We start from the raw sequence: 12,887 nt of genomic DNA, 5'->3' as shown, positions 1-12,887 counted from the left end.
AACACAGTTATTTCAGCAGGTACTGACAATGACAGTAAGGCTGTTGCATTTACATCAGAATGAATGTTGTTCTCTCACTGGAGAACAGTCCTCAGGTCTCTAAGTTGGAAATCAGTAGTTTATCAACATGAAGTCCTGTTACTACAAACTATAGTTAACTTCTAAATAAGTAAGATTTAAGTCAAAAACTTTAAAAACAAGGACTTGGGTTAATGAGAATGTTGAACCACAGAAAACTAGCAGTAGTTGTAAGTGAAAACCGTTTGAATTGTCAGCAGTTTCATAGAGTATAACAGTATAATTTTGGTTTTCATTCTGACTTCAATGATTTTGCTAACTGGGAAAAATTGAAGAATAAAATTGACTGGAATCATTGGATTTTTCAGTAGGAGAGAAATAATAAAGAGTGAGTGCTTGGGAAGAATGTATAGAAAGTAACAATTCTACTCAGCTGTTAATCAGATCAGTGATATCTAAGATTTTTTTTTTTAAGTTTAACTGGATTTCTTCAACCCTTTTAGGAAAGTTATTAGTCATAAATATAAAATATTTTAAAGTGCCTGTGGAAAATGTGTTCTAATCTCTTTATTCTGTGGCTCAGATAGTAATTTAATACTGTACAAGTGGACATCAGATCTTTCCCCTTCTGAGGATGCTTTTTTGTGTTTAGTGAGTTTATAGGTTCAGGAGTTCTCATCTAAGGCTTTGTGGCATTGTGAAACACACACACATATACATACTAAAATTTTTATATACTTGTGTATATAATTTGTGACTGTTTAAATGTTTGTGAGACTTATGTAGCTTTTTTCATTGTGACTAAGTTGGTAGGTGTATTAACCCTTTTTATTTATTTTTTAATTGATCTTATTTTTTAATGAATGGGAGGGAGGAATGGAGAGAAGTTGAGAGTACTCTCTTTAGCTCTGATTTATTGAGGTGCCAGGTTGAACCTGAGATCTGTTGCACAACTGCTTTGCATCCTGGCTACACCCCTTTTCTTTTAGTGGTTGTAGTCTGGTTGCAAAAATGGGGAGTTTTGCAGATGATCATCATAGGTTGCATATATCTGAATTTGAACTAGAAATTCTCAGTATTCCTTGGCAGGAAAGAAATTCAAAATTGTTTAAGCTTGGGATGTGGGCTCTCTTCATCATTCCAGAGCAATCTGAGTTCCTTTTTGTTCAGAAGATGAGCAAGGCCACCTAAGTAAGTAAGGATGTGACTTAGAAACAGACCAGCAACTCTTTTTTTTTTTTTTTCCCCTTTAGTAATACTAGCTACAGGCAGTTCAGAGTTTGCTGCACATACTCTCTGGACAATGTTAAGTAAGGGAAGACATAGTAGATGACTAATTCCTCAATTTTAATGTTTGGATGTTGTCCTCATTCTTAACGTGCTTCTGCCTTTGGGTGGCTTTTAGCTGGGCTTTTTTCCTGTTCATTTCTCCAGTGTTTCTTCTTGGTTTAACCATTAGATAGTGTGTAATGAGGTCCCTCTAAAGTACTTTTCAATCCACTGATCGCTCTTGCCTGAATTGACTTACATCTAAGTAAGGTACTTATAGTGTGGAAATTAACAGTTGTTTCATTGTAATCTCAGTCACTTGAGTTGAAGCACAGTAGGTGTTAAATCCTCTTATGTTCTTTTTCTTCTCTGTAGGCTATAGGGCTTTTTAACTATAAGCAGGTTTTATTAAGAGACTACCATATCCCAAGGATCCAAAGCCTCAGGCCCAATTCTGCTGCTCTCACAGCAGCCAGAAACAACCTACTTTACCCTGTGAGTTTTGTGTTGTTTTTTTTTTCCCTCCTCCAGGGTTATTGTTGGGCTCGGTGCCTGCACCATGAATCCACCGCTCCTGGAGGCCATTTTTTCCCCCCTTTTGTTGCCCTTGTTGTAGCTTCGTTGTGGCTATTATTATTGCCCTTGTTGACGCAATTCGTTGTTGGATAGGACAGAGAGAAATGGAGAGAGGAGGGGAAGACAGAGAAGGGGAGAGAAAGATAGACACCTGCAGACCTGCTTCACCGCCTGTGAAGCGACTCCCCTGCAGGTGGGGAGCCGGGGGCTTGAACCGGGATCCTTACGCCGGTCCCTGCGCTTTGCGCCACATGCACTTAACCCACTGCGCCACCGCCTGACCCCCTACCCTGTGAGTTTTAAAAAGAAAAAAATTGTGTTTGTACTCTGGGTTCTGAGGCAATTATTCAGTGTCTCCCAATTCATCAGAACAATGTGGGAAGGCTCCCACTATACAGCCCCACTTCCAGACCATCGGCACTATGTCTTCTCCTGAGTTGCCCTATCAGGTCTCTTCCCCCACTGTCAGCACAGGGGAAACACACTCCCAGCTGCTGCTCCAGCCTCCAAGGGACAGTAACAATGGAGACTCACAGTTGCATTTGGTGAGCCTATGGGGATTCTCACCTGCCTTCAGCCTTTATTGATTTAACTCAAACTGGAGGTGGTGCCTCAACTGGTAAACATCTGGACTGTTACCAGTCCCTCCTGAGTAGATTACACAGGCTTTTGGACCCAGGAATCTCTCCTTAGGTCCCCCTGTTCATGAGCCACACATGTTTGCACTTGCCCATTACTTGGTGCATTCCCAAAATGGTCCTAGTCTAGTCTTGTTACATTCTCAGGTAATCTTTGCTATTCCTAGTTGACTATGGAGAGGGAAACGTACTGAAACTCTTAGGGTAACTGCTGTCTCAAGTCTTCCTGTATCCCCTTTTTTGCTCTGGTAATAAAAAAAGAGGTAACTGCTAAGAATGGCATTGGTCAAACTCTGGAGATTATTTTAGCTCCACCCCTAGATAGGCTTCCACAAAAGATCCCTTTCTCATGCCCATAGCATCACTTTTGAGTTTTCCCTCGGCAAGGTGAATGTTTTCCGGTCTCTGGGAACATTTGGACATTTAAAATCTTTGTGTGGTTAAATAATGATTGGGGTTGGCAGTAATAAGAAATTTGTTTTTCAGAAATGGAAACAAACCATGGTTTGAAAGTAGCAATGTAATTAGGCAGCATCATTCTTGCCACGTCCCTATCAAACCAGAAACGAAGGGTCTGACAAAGTCAACACCTGGGAACCACATCTTCAAGGAAGAGTGATTCTGGGAATGGTCAAATTTAGATTACAATTCCTTATTCTTATGATCACAATGAGTCTTATGTTTGGCGGGAACAGGTGGGGATAATCTCCCCTGGTCTATAGATTAATAACAAATGACCAGGATACTCAGTCACTAATTCCTGGAGGCCCAGCCCGGGATACAATCCCTAATGACTCACATTTTCAAGAAATAGAAACTGAAGAAAAACCCAGAGTTCAGCAAGTTAGAAAACCAGACAGAGGGTCCTACCACAGACCAGCACCTACAGTTATGACCAAATGGGGACCAGCTTACCCCATGGGTGGTGGACTGTGGTTTCCTCCCTATCTTTACCGCAAATATTTACCTAAGCCCACTGACAGCCCTTTGCACTATACCAGTGCCTACATACAGGGTGACAGAAAAGTTAGTATTAATGGCACTCATGTATCCTGGTATAGTTTGCCCTTTTTAGAAAGATTAGCAAGAAGCAGACCTCCTTGGTGTTTGCTTCCTCTCAGAACATGTTATAAATTATATACCCAATTGACACATTTGTGGCGCACCAGGTACAGAGACTGCAGTAGATCTAGAGTCCCTAATGTAGATAAATCAAAATTAGTAAATATATTAAAAAGTAATGAGCCAGAAGAGGTATCAGGAATAGAAGACATACATACACTTTTAAGATTTCTCAATCATGTTGCCCCCTTTAGAAGCCAAAGCCTTAGCTTACGCTGCCCCCCCATGATTAAGGAGGGAGTTAGATTTTCACAATAGGGAGAAAGTTAAACTTTTACAGAGAGCTTCTACTCATGAATGCATTGCAGGTTACTCCCGCAGGGCTTGACACTCCCTTGAAATAACCACAATTATCAGAAATGCTTTACTTTCTGTTCCAGATTCCTGCTTTCAAAATACCATGTAAATGCTAAAAAAAAAAAAAAAAAAGTATGTAAACGCTTGCCTGTCTAATAAACATTGAGTTCAGATTCACCCTCCACTAGAGTGTGGTGTCTGTTCTCCCTCGCGCCAACTCCTGACCCACCTGGGGCTCTCTTCAGCAGACCCTAACACCTCCTGCTGCTCCCCCGCCTGAGTGGTCCGTAGCACATTCTGTATGGTAATTTCTCTGAGAGGGAAGAGCCCTGGTTTCTGTGTGGAGATGGATTTGGGAAGCTTACAGAACTGTTCAAAACCAATATCAGAACTTAGTGCTGTTCATAAACTTAACTGTAGCCTGCTCATAATGAGCTTCTAAACATCTTTGCACACACACACACACACACACACAAAAAACACTATAATAAATGTGTTTTCCTTCTCATTAGTTTTCCCCAGTCTTCCATCAAATTCCTGAGTATTGTCCACCTTCCCCTATACAATGTTAGTTAATACTCTGTTCTAATGATGGAAAATATTACCCTAGCAACTGGAGCCAGGATCCTCTGGGAAATGGTCAAAGAGTTTCCTCAGAGGTTCCACAACATGTGGTCTGTACATTGCATATTTCCTTTGTTTAAATTCTCAATAACAGGGAGTCAGGCGGTGGTGCACCGGGTTAAATGCACGTGGCGCAAAGCGGAAGGACCGGCAGAAGGATCCCTGTTCGAGCCCCGGGCTCCCCACCTGTAGGGGAGTCGCTTCACAAGTGGTGAAGCAGGTCTACAGGTTTCTGTCTTTCTCTCCCCTTCTCTGTCTTCCCCTCCTCTCTCCATTTCTCTCTGTCCTATCCAACAACAAAGACATCAATAACCACAACAATGTTAAGCAACAAGGGCAACAAAAGGGAAAATAAATTCTCAACAACAGACTAGGAGGTGGTGCTGTGGGTAGGGTAAGCTGTTGAACTTTTGAGTATGAGGTTCTGTGATCAATACCAGTGCAAATGCCAAAGTGATGCTCTGTTAATCTTCTGTATCGTGAAATCTTGAAGAAATTGTAAATAGACCAAATTTAGCATCATATCTATTGGTAAGAGCAGTTTAGTGGCATTAAGCACATTCACATTGTTGTGAATCCCCCAAACCCTAAATTCTCACTCCCAGAGCTAAAGCACCATCTCCATTAGACACTACTTCCCCATGCTTATGGTGGTACAGGGGATTGAACCTGGGACTTTGGAGATTCAGGCATGAGAATCTTCGCATAGTCATTATACTATCTATACCTGCTGTACTTTTGTTTTTACCCTGATCTTGCATGTAATATGTTATTTATATGACATATATAAGCATCAAAATACACATTATTTGTCCTTTTGTGACAGGTGTTTTGTTTCTCTGGTGGTGCTGGGGATTGAAACTGGGAGCTCCAAACCTCAGGCATGAAAGTTTCTGCATAACCATTATGCTGTTTCTCCAGCCCTTGACAGTTTATTTACCATAATGTACATCATTCTCAAAATTCGTGTTGGAGCAGATGACAGAACTTCTTTTAAAGACTGAATCATATTTCATTAGATGGTGGACCTCATTTTGGCCTATACTTTGAATGTAGCACTTATTTGCTGCTGCATTTAACCTCTACACTGACAAAGGCCATGAAGTCACACTAAATCTACCCTCCTTGGTTAGTGGCTTAAGTATCCAGCATATGACAAGTACATATACTCCAAATAGACCTGTAAAGCTAACATTGAACATTCCCCCAAATCAATATGGGGCCACGATTGGCTTGGAAAGAGTGAAAAGAGAAAACTTGGCCCTACTATTAAGATATCCCTGTCTGATACAACTCCCTCATACAACAAATATTTTTTTATAATTTATTTTTAATTTTTTATTATCTTTATTGGATAGAGACAGCTAGAAACAGGGTAAGGGGAGACAGGGAGGGAGAGAGAGAGAGAGAGACACCTGCAGCACTACTTCACTCACAAAGCGTTTCCCTCTGCAGGTGGGGTCTAGGGCCTTGAACCTGGGTCCTTGTTCATTGTAACTTGCACTCAACAAGGTGTGCCTGGACACCTGGACCCACAACAAATATTTTATACACACTCAGACATTTGTTAGTGACGGAGAACACAAAGCAGTTATAGCCTTGACTTTCATAGGGTTTCCTTCTAAAAAAACATTGCAAAGTAATTGTCCAGGTAAGTATATAATTACAAACTGCAGTAAGAGCTGGAAAAGAAAATTGTATTGTGGGGGGGGACGCAGGGGCGGGTGGTGGCGCACTGTGTTAAGCACACGTAATAAGAAGTGCAAGGACTCTCAAGGATCAGGGTTCTAGCCCCCATCTGTAACAGGGTTGCTTCACAAGCAGTGAAGTAGGTCTGCAGGTGTTTCTGTCTCTCCCTCTCTATCCTCCCCTCCCCTCTCACTTTGTCCTGTTCAATAAGAGAGAAAAGTTGCCCCCCCCAGCTATAGATTCATAGTGCTAACACAGCCCAAGCAATGATCCTGAAGACAAAAAAAAAATTTCTTCATGACTGATATGAGATACAATAAAACTACATATTACTAATGGCATTTTCTTTAAATTTGTATTGATTTAATTATGATCAACATCCATTTGATAAGGGGTACAGTTCCACACAATTGCCACTGCTAGAGTTCTCCATCCTACCCTCTCCACTGGCAGCTTTCCTATTCTTTACTCCTCTGGGAGTAGGGACCTAGGATCATTATGGGGTGCAGAAAATGGGAAGTCTGGCTTTTGTAATTGCTTCTCTGCTGGACATGGGCACTGGCAGGTTGATCCATAACCCCAGCCTGTTTCTGTCTTTCCCTAGTGAGGTAGGGCTCAGGGGAGGTGGGGTTCTAGGACACACTGGTGAGGTCATTTGCCCAGGGAAGTCAGGTTGGAGTGATGGTACCATCAGCAGCTTGGTGGCTAAAAAGCATTAATGTTGGTATACTTCTAAAACCTCTTCTGTTTCATTTGGTTTAATCCCCCCTGCTTACATAACCACTTCATTCTATTTACATAACCACTGTATTCTATTTACATAACCACTGTATTCTATTTACATAACCACTGCAGGGCATTGGTTCAATCCCCACTGGTTCATGATATGTTTTTGCTCTGCCCCTCTCCTTGTCACACCCTGATCCTCTCCTTGTCACACTCTGATTTTCACCAGTCACTTTTCTCTCCACCCTCTCTATGTCACATCCTGTTTCCACCCTACTTGGCAAGTATATATAAAGACAGCATTGTGAGTTCTATACCAAGCTTAGCTTGGTATAGATTGCGCTGCGTCCTGCATGAATAAAGAGATACTGCCTACAGCTCAACCACGAGTCCCTGGTCGTCTGTCTCCCATCAATGAAGCTCAGCCCGACACATTAAGATATAAAGCAAAACAAATTGTTAGTCAAAAAACTAAAGGTAAGACTATAGCAGGTGAGATTTGGGTTCTCCATTTAGGGAAAAGTTAAAAAGTATGTTTTCAGTATATTCCAAGGTCCCCATGACTACTAGTTCTTGCGTGAGCCTGACAGCTAACATTACAGGTGGGCTAAAGGTGTTATATAGGGAGATGTTGTCAGAGTTGGGAATGAAACTAGAAAGCTGGATCAGGGGAAAGAACAGCTTCCAAATATAGGGCAAGTATATAAATACCATTAACTGTAAACCCCATCAATCTAATCTAGGGCCCATATTCAGCACAGGAGCCTGTGTAACCTCTGCATCCCTGTAGGTCCGAGCTCACATTCCATGGTCACAGCTAGGAACATTGTAGGCTGCATTCATTTCAGGTCTAGTCTTCCTTGAGTGGCAGAGTATATTGACCCAGTCTCCCTTCAGAGAGTGGGGCAGTCCCTCCCATTGCTCCACTAATCTCCAGACTATCAGTTGCTTGTATTTGGAACCATTTAAGCCAACAAGGTTGATTGTCATTCATCCTTTGAAATTGGTTGGACTCTCCTAATAACTCCAGTGCAATCCAGCAACTTGAGGATTGCTCAGACAGTGTCTAGAGGGACTGACATGCAGGATCACAAAATGCCTCTTCCTCTCTCCACTACCCACCCTTGGTCTGGGTGAGACCCTGCCACATTTTACTTCTTTGGCCATGGGGAGAGTTTCAACAAACGAGTTAAGACCAAGTTTCCTCCTATCTAGGGAATGTGGACAGCAGGTAAAAAATGAATTTGACCTAAAAACAGGTATTAAAATGCTGATTTTTTAACAACCAAATTAGAGTTCTGAGACAAGCCATTTCTGCCACATTGATTTGAAGCAGTCACTAACATGTAAAAATTATATGTATATATATGGCCAGAGCATTGCTGATCTCTGCTGATAGTGGGCCTGGGGATTGAACCTGGGCTCTCAGAATCTCAACAGTCAACTCTTGGTTTTCTAGTCCCTGGAAAATAGCACATAGAAATGACTTTTACTAAATGTTAACTTGTACTAAATAACAGAAATCTATGTTTCTTTCCTTTCTCCATTCTTCCTGTTGTAAATTAAGTATCACAAGCAGCCACTTTGGAACAGTTGAGCAGTTCCTTGTAGTGAGGTATTCACTTGTCAAACCAGCAATATCACTCTAGTACATATCCCCAAAGAAATGGAAACAAGTCTGCACAGAGGGCTGTACTTGACCATTTAATTCAGAATAGACAAAGGTTGGAAGCCATCCAATTGTTCAGCTGGTACATGGAACCCAAACTGGGTATATCGACACAATGGACACTACTCAACTAGCTGAATGAATGAGCTATTCATACATGTAACCAGATGCTGAAGCTCAGTGGTACAATGGTTAATGAAAGCCAGACAGCAGTATGTTAAATTCCCTACAAGAACAGAAGTACGGTGCCAGGAACCTGAATACAAACAAGAACTTTGAGGGTGCAGGAAATAGCCTTGGGCACGTGGTATGATGGGAGGTGGTGTATAGCATTGGACTTGCATGCATGAGGTCCTGAGTTTTGCTCCCTGGTGCTGCATATGCCAGTGTGATGATCTGGGGGTAAAGGGAACAGGGGTGGTAATGAAGGCATCTACTTCCTGAACACTTGAGCATGCTTGCCCAGGCTCCCTGAGTTGGTAGAGCTCCACTTTTTCCCTTCTGTTTTGTGCATTTACTACTGCTCACTCCCTTTGCATCCACTGCCTCACTGGGTAGGGGCTAGGGGGTAGGGGTCTACTCCAACTCTCTTTTCTCATCAGGGAGGAGCCACACTGTCTGGGTATAGCACCACCAACTAGTGTCTGATTTCAAGCACAGTGTGAACCTTCTTGAACCTTCCCACAACTTCCTGTGTGGTAAAGGTTCCTGGCAGGCTGTATCTCCAAACTTCTATCACACATCTAATTTACATTTATATCTACATGCATCTAAAGAACTATCAAGATACGTTTATTCTTTTTAAGGAATCAGTCCCTGTAATCATTGGGGATGTTGAATCCAAAATCTTCAGGGCAGGTTAGAAATTAAGTCCAGAGTTAATGATGTGCAGTCAGAATACCCAAAACAGGGACCGGGTGGTGGCTCACCTGATTGAGCGCACATGTTACAGTGCACAATGACCCAGGTTCGAGCCCCCGGTCCCCACCTGCAGAAGGAAAGCTTTGCAAGTGGTGAAGTAGGGCTGCAGGTGTCTCTCTCTCCCTCTCTATCTCCCCTACCCTCTCGATTTCTGAATATCTCTATCCAATAAATAAAGATAACAAAATAAAAAAGAATACCCAAAACAGAATTAACAGAGGCTGGAGAGAGGAAACTAGGATATATATTTAATGGAATACTACTCTGCTACTAAAGATGAAATGCCTTTTGGGATAAAATGAATAGAGCTCAAGGTGACCAAATGAAATGAATCAGGAAGTGAGAGCAGATAGTTTTAATTGTGGAATTCAAGTAAGTAAAGCAAATTAACTTGCAAAAAATTAAGAAAAGTACCTTGTGAAAACAGGATTGGGTGGCGATACACCCAGTAGCTCATTAAGTTACTGGGTATGATGACCCTGGTTCAAGCTCCTGGTTCCCACCTTTGGGGGTTGTGGTTGGGATGGAAGAAGCTTCAGAAACAGGGTGACAGAGCTGTAGTCATCTCTCTCCTTTCTGTTTCTCAATCTCAAAAAAAAAAAAAAAAAAATTCACCCAGAAGAAGAAGAAAGGAAAAGTGGTTCCTGGGAGTGGTCGAGTTGCTCAGGCAGGGAGCCCCAGCACCCTAGCAATAACCCTAGGGGCAAAAAAGAAAAAGAAAAAGAGATCTAGTAAAAACTATAGTGGCTGCTGAAGGAAAGAGGAGAGGGGCTTGGGAGGGTAGGTGGAGAACTGTGAGTAGACCTTTGGTGATGGATATGGTCAATCTTATACACATAAGGAGAGGTAAATCTGTGTGTTTGGTTATTTTGTATAGAAGGCAGTGTTAAAGGTTTTTGAGTTCAAAGACTGAGTGTTAAAGGTTTTTGAGTTCAAGGACTGAATGCTTGGAATTTCTGTGCTATAATCTGAAGACAAAATTTCTTTTTCTTATTGGGGAATTTTAGTATTTGCTTTAAATTTTTTTATTGATTTAGTTATGATCAACATTCTGTGGGATAACAGGGGTACAATTCCACACAATTCCCACCACCAGAGTTCTCCATCCCATCCCCTCCATTGGAAGCTTTCCTATTTTATTTTATTTTATTTTATTTTATTTTATTTTATTTTATTTTATTATTTATAAAAAGGAAACATTGACAGAACCATACGATAAGAGGGGTACAACTCCACACAATTCCCACCACCAGAACTCTGTATCCTATCCCCTCCCTTGATAGCTTTCCTATTCTTTAACCCTCTGGGAGTATGGACTCAGGATCCTTATGGGATGCAGTAGGCAGGAGGTATGGCTTCTGTAATCGCTTCTCTGCTGAACATGGGCACTGGTAGGTTGATCCATATTCCCAGCCTATTTCTGTTTTTCCCTAGTGGGGCAGGGCTCTGGAGAGGTGGGGTTCCAGGACACATTGGAGAGGTCATCTTCCCAGGAAATTCACGTTGGCATCGTGGTAGCATCTACAGTTTGGTGACTGAAAAGCATTAAGATATAAAGCAGAACAAATTGTTCAGTAATCAGGAACCTAAAAGAAGAATAATATAACAGATGAGATTTGGGTTCTCCAATTTGGGAAAAGCCTTGCTTTTTAGGCCTTCAACTGACTAGAAAATGTCCAGCTCTATTATGGAAAGGCATCTACTTTATCCAAAGTGTTTTGATTTAAATGTCAACTACACCTAAAAAAATACTTTTACAGCAACATCTCATCCAGTGTTTGAACAAACATCACAGCTTGGCTATTTTGACACTTAAAATTATCCATTGCAAATGGACATATATGTCAGTCATCACCTTTCCTCTGTGAATACATTAAAAGTCACCAAAGACAGGTCACATATCACTGGGCCTCTGCTCTGTGTCTTGTAAGGGTAAGAAGCCCTTTCTAGATGGGCTTCTTAACCTTTTGTCTATCCTTTAATATTGACTTTGGGGCATTATTCTTTCTCACACTGTATGCTCTGCCCCACAGATGTCACCCCCTCTTGTGTTTAGACTGTTGTAGTGACCAGTTTTCTTGTGTTCTTATTTTGGTGATGTCATCCCAGTCCTAAGTTCCCAATGCTGTTTATATGTATAAAATTGCATCTTTCTCCACAATGCTCTGCCCACACTTAACAATCCACAGCCCTAAACTGGACGTCACCTTCCCCAAGACATCCAGGCTACAGGGCCTCTGTTCAACCATGCTGGAGACCTGAGCCAGCCCTTAGCTCCTCCTTTATCATCTCTAAATGTCCACTGCACCTATCCTGTCCCTTTTATATTTGGCCCGATGTCAGCCCAACAGCAAACATCTGCCGAGAAGTGGCCCTAGTAATATCTGCTAGCTGCTCTTTTCTCCTCTGTCATCTCCTCAAGTGAATTCTGGTTCCCCAAAACTTGTCCCCACTTTCCTCTTTGCACATATTGCCTTGCCACATCCCCCTCATATCCTGGCTCTTATATGGGTAGAGCTAGATGGGGAAGGACTCTGTTCAAGGAAGATGATGTGCAAGGACAAGAGGGTGCCAGGATGGTCTTTCCAGACACTCGTCATGCCTTAAAAAATAATCTGGAGAGATGGCTCACTGCATGGGCTGCACACTGTGCATGTAGCTCCCAGTGAGTCCCAGCACCATATTGGAGTGCTATGACACTGGGAAAGTTCTGGTGCTGTGAGCTCTCTCCCTCTCTCTCTCTCTCTCTCTCTCTCTCTCTCTCTCTCTCCCTCTCCCTTGCTATTTTTGGTTTTCTAGCTTAATGAAATATTTGGCGAGGGAGTGGTGCAGTTATACATGCATGAGTCCCCAGCTCTGCAAAATGAAGATAACGATAAGTAAGCTGCGTCAGTGTGTACATTTCTGGGTATTTAGGATGATGTGGCTTATAGGAAGTGTTCTGCTGCCACCTGATGGCAAAAAGAAAAAAAATGAATAGGAAACTCCCGTGCCTAAAATTCTAACAAACCTCTAGTCTGTCATACAGACACTTCTCTGCTCGCAAGAATGCTGTCTTTTCTGTGAAGAAAATTGTTCCCTTCTGCTACATAGAAGCCCTGTTGATATTTCCCTATGTCCTGCAACATACGTTCTCTCTACTGACTTGTTTCTATCAAAACTGAAGTCTACAGCTAGATCAACCATCATCCTAAAACATGACTGTAACACAAAAGCAAACACCTTCCCTGAACTCTTTTAAATTTCTCGCCATCCACCCCCCCTCTAGTCCGCTGCTTTTTGTGGCGAAAGAGTTCTCTCTACTGTATCCTCTTTTTGTATTAGCCTTTGAGTCTGTT

The sequence above is a fragment of the Erinaceus europaeus genome, chromosome 4 (genome assembly GCF_950295315.1).
Source record: "Erinaceus europaeus chromosome 4, mEriEur2.1, whole genome shotgun sequence".
Taxonomy (NCBI): Eukaryota; Metazoa; Chordata; class Mammalia; order Eulipotyphla; family Erinaceidae; genus Erinaceus; species Erinaceus europaeus.
Note: the sequence above shows the minus strand (reverse complement) of the source record.